The 8,689-nt window shown below is 40.7% G+C and overlaps 1 long non-coding RNA gene across 1 annotated transcript; it reads right to left on the minus strand.

The window, feature by feature from the left end:
* Window positions 1-3,791: 3,791 nt before the first annotated feature.
* Window positions 3,792-7,524, minus strand: LOC146030552 (uncharacterized). The gene is made up of 3 exons (XR_014456048.1): window positions 5,506-7,524; window positions 4,147-4,234; window positions 3,792-4,059 (listed from the first exon to the last, which is right to left on the minus strand). It is a non-coding gene; the product is annotated as an uncharacterized LOC146030552 (long non-coding RNA).
* Between the last annotated feature and the right edge of the window lie 1,165 nt (window positions 7,525-8,689).

Genomic DNA, 8,689 nt, shown 5'->3' on the forward strand with positions numbered 1-8,689 from the left:
CAATAATGTGTTGTCAGAGGGGCTTGATAGGTCGGGACGAAGGGCTAGGACTAATATTGTAACCCCTTCTTCCCCTGTCTCCTTACTGCTGGATTCATTTGGTTTGTGCGATCCCTGGAGATGCCAATACCCCACCTCCCGGGAATACACCTTTTACTCACATCCCCATGGTACTTCATCTCAAATTTTTGGCTGGTTGCCAACTCCCTATATCAATACGTGGTAGAGTCAGGAATAGGTCGGATAGACCTGTCTGACCACGCCTGGATAGGGTTCAAGTTCACCTTAAAGAGTCCCCTTACCACATCCTATAATTGGAGGTTACCCTCTTATTTGGCCCACTCCACTGATTTTACACTTCATCTAAAACATGCCTTCTCAACATATGCATCAGATAATGCACAACATGTGGAGGATATACACCTATTCTGGGCGGCATCCAAACCGGTTGTCAGGGGACAAGTGATGGAATATGTTGCCAGGAGACGTAAAAAACTAAACCAGGCCATTGCTGATCATAGTAAGCGCCTATCGGTGGCATATAGTGATCTGCTTCTTACTAATTCTGAATCATCTAGGACTATATATGTGGAAGCCAAACGAGCGTATGACACATTGTGCATGGAGAAGGCCCAATTTTCATATGACATCTCACGCAATAAATTTTTCTGTAGCTCTAATAAAACAGGGAGACTCCTGGCCAATCTAGTTCGCTCACAATCTGCCCCCTTACATATATTACAGATTTGCACCCAACATGGGACACTAAACTCAAATTCTCATGAAATTTTGGCAACATTCCAGGATTATTATAAACAATTATATGAAGCGCCCATTGATACACCCATAGAGGGTTTACAATTTTTACAACAGGCACATTTGCCCAAATTAACTGCAGAAGAGATGGACTCCCTCGTCACCCCCATCACGGAACTAGAACTGCAAGCGGTTAGTAAAACCTTAAAAAAGGTAAATCCCCTGGCCCTGACTGTTTTAGCGCCAATTACTACCAACTCATGAGAGATACCCTAACCCCACACCTTCTTTATTTGTCCAATTCAATTCTACAAGGGAATTCACCTCCCCCGGACTTTACAGCCGCTCGTATAGTGGTGTTTCCAAAGCAGGGAAAAGATCCCAAACTAGTCCAGTCGTATCGCCCTATATCTCTCCTGAATCAGGACTTAAAAATCTTTACCACATTGTTGGCCGGGAGACTCCAACCAATATTACACAGGATTTTACATCCGGCCCAGAATGATTTCGTGAGAGGCCGTACCTCCGTGCATAATGTCCATACTCTAACAGCGGCAATCATACGCTACAGCTCTTTACAAAACAAACAGAGGCAATTATTGTTAGTTGCGACGCTGACAAGGCATTTGACCGCATCTCCTGGCAGCATCTTTTAAGGGTCTTCCAGATCCAAAACTTTGTCGCAGATTTTATAAACATTTTCAATTTACTCTATGCATTCTCAGAAGCATGTATAACCATTAATGTATTGAATTCGCCATCATTTAGATTGGCCAGGGGCACGCGACAGGGCTGCCCACTATCCCCGTTTTTTTTTTAAAACATTACATTTTTATTGAGAAAATAGAACATCCCGCTTTTGTTTAACTTAGCACTTGACCCCCTGATCCGCACCTTTTGTCAGGATACTTCGTGGCAGGGACTACCTATCGGCGGGTCAGAGGTGAAGGTATCTGCCTTCGCCGATGACCTTCTACTTTACATTAGCAACCCTAAATGCGGTCTTCCTGGAGTGCTGACGACACTGGATGCCTTCTGCGACATTTCTGGTTTCTTCGTTAATTACCAAAAAACTGAGGCCATGGCCGTCAGCCCCGAGGCCCAGTCTGGATGGGGAACCACGTTCCCTTTCCGATGGACCAGCGAATTCTTAACCTATCTTGGCCTGGGCTTCTCAAACAATATTGCGGATTTAGATGATTTAAATTACTCCCATTTTATATCCCAAATGTTAGCAGACTTCCAGAGATGGAGGCACCTACCATTGTCCTATATGGGTCGATGTAGTTTAAGATGGTCTCCTTCCCCAGGCTCCTATACCCAAGTCCAGATGCTCCCCTTTATTCTGAAAGATCGGGATATTTTAAATATCAATAGAGCTCTCACGAAGTTCTTGTGGGCTGGTAAACCCAGAATCTCCCAATTGAAACTACAACAAACTCCATTTAATGGCGGTATTAATTTGCCGTGTATCCAGGATTATGCCTTAGCGGCAAATTTACGTTATGCACTGGACTGGGTGGGAGGTGCAAACAGCTATACATACAGATCATTAAACCAATCCTTTCTTACTGATTATACGCTAGATGCACTACTTTATGTATCACCCACATCTATTTCGACATACATTAAAGAAAACCCACTACTTTACTCGCCCTATAGAGCTTTGCGCACTATGCGCAAACAACTCCGCCTGCCAACTAATGTCTCACTACACACACCACTAATACACAACCCCGATTTCCAGGGAGGTAACCCACACCCTATATTCTCTACTTGGCATCTCCAGGGCCTCAGATCAATATTTCAATTTTTAGATGAGAATTATTCCAAACCTCTTACACTCTCACAATTAAAAGAACGTTTTCTTCAAATCCAGTTCCCCTTATTCGCTTATTTTCAGGTCAGGAGCTACTTGACAAAAACCATACCTAAACTATACAAAGAGGGATCTGATAGAGCTTTGGACCTTATGATTGTATACAGAAAGGGTAGACAAACGCCAACCTCTCTGTTGTATAGCCACATCCGCACTACCTTAGATCTTTCAAAGGTCAAAAAGGGATTGATTCATTGGAACACGGCTTTCCCAGATATCCCGATCACATCTATTATCAAAGCCAAAATATCATTAAACAAACTGCTTGTCTCATCATCCTACGCTGAGATGCAATTTAAAATTTTACACAGGGCATACTACACACCCAAACAATGTTTTCTGATGGGTATATCCGACGACTCCAACTGTTTCAAATGCTTGTCCCCAGAAGCAGACATGTTTCATTGTTTATGGTCATGTGATTTGGTGCAGGCCTTTTGGCTAGATATTCAACGATACATCACCCATACTTTGAAGATAACTTTTACCATAACCCACTCATGGGCACTGTGGAATAATTATGCGCCAGACACACACACACCTCACACGAGGCGTTAAGGGTCTCCTGGCTAAAATTGCAGTGGCCACCAAAAAAAACATTCTCTCCCAATGGATACACCCCAATCCCATTTCTTTACAACTTATGCTCCCGAGATTAAAATTTCTTTTCCAGATGGATTGGATAGAGTGTCTGTTGGATGTGGAGACCAAGGCACCTAAATTCTTTGACACTTGGCTGCTATATATACCTACTCTCACAATTCAGGAAAAAGACTGCATTAGACAAGCGGTTTCACTTCCAACATGGTATAGTTTGGCCACTCTGGAGAGGGGACACCGCCCTCTCTGAAATTATAGCCTGTCCCGGCTCCTTCCATGTTCACTCCTCCTCCAGTAATGGTATTACATGTTGTGCTCATATTCAGAATGCATATGTAAATGTGTCTGCTGTCGAGATACTGTGATGTGCCACTCTATGTCTTTCTCATTGTACTACTTGTTGATGTTTTTAATGTACCATGTGTCATTCTTTTTCATTTTTTTCAATAAAAAATATTAAAAAAAAAAAAGACTTATTTATGTGATATAAAAGGCCTTACAAGTAATCTTAGGAACTTTATTTTACTATTATAAAAACAAAAATAGACATCCTTAGTCTCACTGTTATTAAACTAGATAAAAGTAAACTTTTCACATACAGTAAATTGTAGGTTTTGGTGTAAGTGAATACGAGATATTTGGGAAATAAATGCAAAGTCTTATAATAATCACTTTCTTGCAGCATATTGGCACACTTGCTGCAGTACGGAACAATATGTTCTTGGCAAATAAACTTTGTCGAATGGTCACTTTGTTCTGAATCAGATTCCTCTAAGAAAGATCATATATGTTGATGTTGCTCATGCTCCTTTTTGTAGAAAAACCTATAAATAACAAAAAACAAAATAATAAACACTACACTAATTTGGATCAAAAGTGTAGCATCGACTGTAAGGTCGGGTCATATTTACCTTTTTGACCTTTGCGCATGTCAATCTGCGCAGTTGCACGTCAACTCAGCCGTAGTGAAAAACAAGAAGTGAGGGGTCTTAACTCCAGCTATTGAGAAGTTTGACAACGTTACATTACAAAATAATGCAGACGAGAGAAAACTGCCCAACCTGACTGATGCCGGCTTAAAGGCTTTTAAAAAGAATTGGAAAAGGATCTAGGAGTCCAAATTGACAACAAACTGGGGTGTAGTGCTCAGTGTCAAAAAGAGCCAACAGGAAACTAGCATAAGAAGGATGGAGGCTAAGGAGTAAAATTTATTTTTTGCCACTTTATAAGATTGGTTAGACCACATCTAGAATACGGAGAATTCTACACCCTGCACTACAAAAAGGACATTATAGAACTGCAAAAAGCCCAAATAAGAGCACCAAAGCTAATAAAAGGGTTGGAGAATTTAAACTAAGACAGATTGGACAAAGGGGAGACATGCAAAATATGTACAAATATATCAGGGGCCGATATAACAAACTGTCAGACAACCTTTTAGCTTTGTGGAAGGACTCTAGGACACGAGGGCATCCATTTAGACTAGAGAATAGTAGATTTTGTACCCTTAGAAGGAAAAACTTTTTACTCTCAGGGCAATTAAATTCTGGAACTCTCTTTCTAAAGAGGTGGTGTTGGCAGACACAATAAATGCATTTAAATTAAGATCTACTGGTTAAAAACATACAGGGTTACAACCAACATTCATAATTTGTATCACAACAGGTTGAAATTGATGGACCTACATCTTTATTCAGCCTCAACAATGTAACATATATATATATATATATATATATATATATATATATATATATATATATAGGACAGACGAGGCGGCACTCAGAAGACTTTTTCAAACAATTTATTTAGAGGAAAAAAGCATGCTTCAATGTTTCGGGGTTCAGGACCCCATCATCAGGCTCCTGAACCCTGAAACGTTGATGCACGCTTTTTTTCACTAAATACATCGTTTGAAAAAGTCTTCTGAGTGCCGCCTCGTCTGTCCCATACATTGGTGGTGGAAATCTGTTCCCCCACAGGAGGGCACCAGGAGCGGTATCAATTGCAGTGGACAGGAGTGCCGAGGATTCGGATGTGTGTGTATATATATATATATATATATATATATATATATATATATATATATATACACATATACACATACACACACACCTCCAATCCTTGCAGCAGGAACAAATGGTACTCGCAAGATGATTAACTAAATTGCAGCATGAATTTAATGGGTGGGAGAATGTTTCGGGGTATGAGCCCCATCCTCAGCTCCAACCTACAGCAAATGCATAATATACAAGACATACATTTATACTCACAAGTCCCCTGTCTGGTCCAAGGTCCGCCGCCGTCACCATCCCGTCAGCCGGAAGTGGTCATCATCTACATCCGGTTAGGCCAGTCAGCTGTGTTGCCCAGCAACCACCAGCGTGCGTCTCACCTCCCGGAAGTTTAGATGCACTCAACCTCCCGGCGGCTGGGAGCAGAGTCCCGCAGTAGCCCCGGAACCAGCATCTAGAACAAAAGAACACAAAATATTAAAATACAGGAGTATAGATAGCTGTCATCAGTTTGAGTGCATGAGTGCAGACTCAGGCACATCAGAATGCGGCTAAGACACCGCCGTCCCCAGCAGATGTCACACTCACATGCCAGAAGATACCTATAGTCCTCCCACTACACTCTATCTGGAAACTCTGCTATCTGGACCTCACTGTAATACATATATAATAAATACAAAACATACAAAAAATACATACAGTGCACACTAATAAAGACAAAATACATAGGGCAGCCAATAAAGAGTCAAAGGTCAATGAATCAATACAAAAGACAGTAGAGCAGTAAAGGTATACATGACAAATTACATCAAACTGTTCCAATTCAGCTTGTCATTTAGACCATTAGGTCTTATGGTACCTAATTTGAAAATCCATTTGGATTCCAGGACCAATAATTTTTTTGCCCTATCTCCCCCACGCATTGTTTCTTTCACTTGATCTATAATTAAATATTTTAATGAAGAGATGGAATGGCCCAAATCTTTAAAATGTCATGCAACCGGGCGGTCTATCAGTTTGCCTGTATTCGACAAGTTGATATCCGATCGGTGCATTGCCATGTGGTCATGGAAAGGCCATGTCGTCTGCCCAATGTAGTATAGCCCACACGGGCAGACGATCACGTACACCACATAAGAAGTTTTGCAAGTTAAAAAAACCTGATATTGAACATGGTGTCAGAATGTGGGTGTTTAAATTGTTTACAGGACAGCATGTGCCTGCAGGTCGCACAAGAAAAACAGCTGTAACAGCCGGGAGGTTTAAAGTATGTGTTGACCGTTCTCCCACCCATTAAATTAGATACATACACGTACTAGTAAGCCCCCAAATGCTTCAAAAGCTAGTCTGCTACCTTGTGACTACCTCTGTGTTTGTAATTAAGAGATGTAGTTTCACTCGCTGCCAAAAGAAGATGGCAGTGTTTTGGAGACACACAATCAGACAAATATATATATGGGATGGACTGGGGATATAAGGTCAGTTGTATTTATGTTTATTTTATGCCTGATGACGATTTAAATAATTTGAAACGTTGCAGATGCTTTCCTGCTGGATTCGTGATCATTACTCTTACTGAGTACTTCATTGCAGCGTGAGTATATTTGTTACTAGCTGACCCGCCCGGCGTTGCCCAGGAAAACTTTATTTTTTTGGTACTTATGTAATATCTGGACTCCCGTTTTTCTTATGAGACCGCCTCCCCTCGCGGGGCTCGCTGCAAAATTGCTGTAAAATGTCATCTTATGCTGTGCCAGAGACCCAAAATCGTAATTTGTAAAAACCTCCACCATAATGTGAAGGTGTGTACACACGTACAGATTTGGTCTGATCTATCTGGTGGGAACAAAAACCTGGAAATGTATTGGAGCAACTGACAATCAAAAAAATTGTTCCCAAACACTTGAAAACAGACAGTGATCAGTCAGACAAATTGTTTAATCATTCTGATATAACAAATTTATCAAAGTATATATATTTTTTCTGTTTTTCTGTATTTGGGTGGAAATTTTTGATTGTTATATGCTCCCATACATTTCCAGGTTTTTGTTCCCACCAGATAGATCAGACAGTGTACGCACCTTTAGAATGTGTTTGCATTGATACTCAGCAATGAAATCAGGTGTGGTGGTGTTGTTGTTTGAAACGCACCACTCCTGATTTGTTAGCTTGTGTGTGTTGATGAATTCCACATCCACTCCTGAGATTTAGCACTTATGATGCATTTTTTTGTGTGTGTTGTAGGGTATGTGGGTGTGTGTACTGTGTGGTGTGTTGTGTGTATCTGGCGCAAATAAAATACTTAGAGGTACAACAAGGTGTAGTCTTCCTTTTGCTGTGCGTGATCTTTGTCAATGGAATTTTTAGGGTCCGAACCGTTTTTTCATTTGCCGGTGTTGTTCCCAAAAAATAAAATAAAAATTATATTTAAACAACGTGTATAAGTGTCGATTTTAGAGTGTTTCTTTTAAAGGATAGGCTGTGTGTGCGTACCAAACTCACGTTTGTGTACGTTGGTGTGAAGCCTATCAAGGTATCTTTCTTGGTGATGTTCACAAGACGGGAGATTTTTTTGCTTGAAGCAAACGGTGATATTTCCAGGGTGTGCTCAAGAAGAAGGAAGATAAGACAATACAAATGCCATGTGTAAGTCTATTAGTATATCTAAAAAATGTATCCAGATATATGTGAGGAGCTGGATTGGCGTACCTCACTCACCAATAAGTGGTGTGCAAAACATATGTAAAGGTTTCTTTAGTGGCAAAAATGGGCGTACCCCAACTCACGGTATTAAAGGTGTTATTCAAACGTATATGGGTATCTTTGTATTTCCTCTGGTTTGTGCAGGAAACCGGGATTTATTTTGTTTGAAGAAAAAGGTGACTCTGGCGAGTAGTGCTCGAAAGGAAGAAGAGAGTATAATGTGTAGATCCACAATGCTTTTACCATTGAGTGTGCAGAAATATATGTGAGGAGCTCAAAATGGCGTACCTCACTCACCAATATGTAACACAAATAACATCTATAGCGATTTCTTTATGGAAGAAATGGGCGTACCCCAACTCACGGTAATGGAGGTTCTTTCAAAACGTGTATGGGTATCTTTATTTCCTCAGGACGTGGTGCAGCATTCATTCGATTAATCTCGGAAAGAAGTTTTGATATACCAGGGATCAGGATTTATCACAACTATACAATCTTGATTTATCAAACTGAGAAACGTTTATGTAGGGCGGGCGTACCAAACTCACACTTTGTGTGCTGGGTCGTCCACTCATAAAGGTTTCTTTGTATTTTCCCAGGGTGTAAAGCCGATGGGTGCTGTCACAGTATATTGTCCAGGGACCATATAAAGAGAAAATATATATCCCCAATGTAGAGCTGGCCACAATAAAAAAAGGTTCTGGAGTAATATCAAGGGTACGTGACGTACCTTACTCAC

The sequence above is a fragment of the Crinia signifera genome, chromosome 1 (genome assembly GCF_055691185.1).
Source record: "Crinia signifera chromosome 1, ASM5569118v1, whole genome shotgun sequence".
Lineage (NCBI taxonomy): Eukaryota > Metazoa > Chordata > Amphibia > Anura > Myobatrachidae > Crinia > Crinia signifera.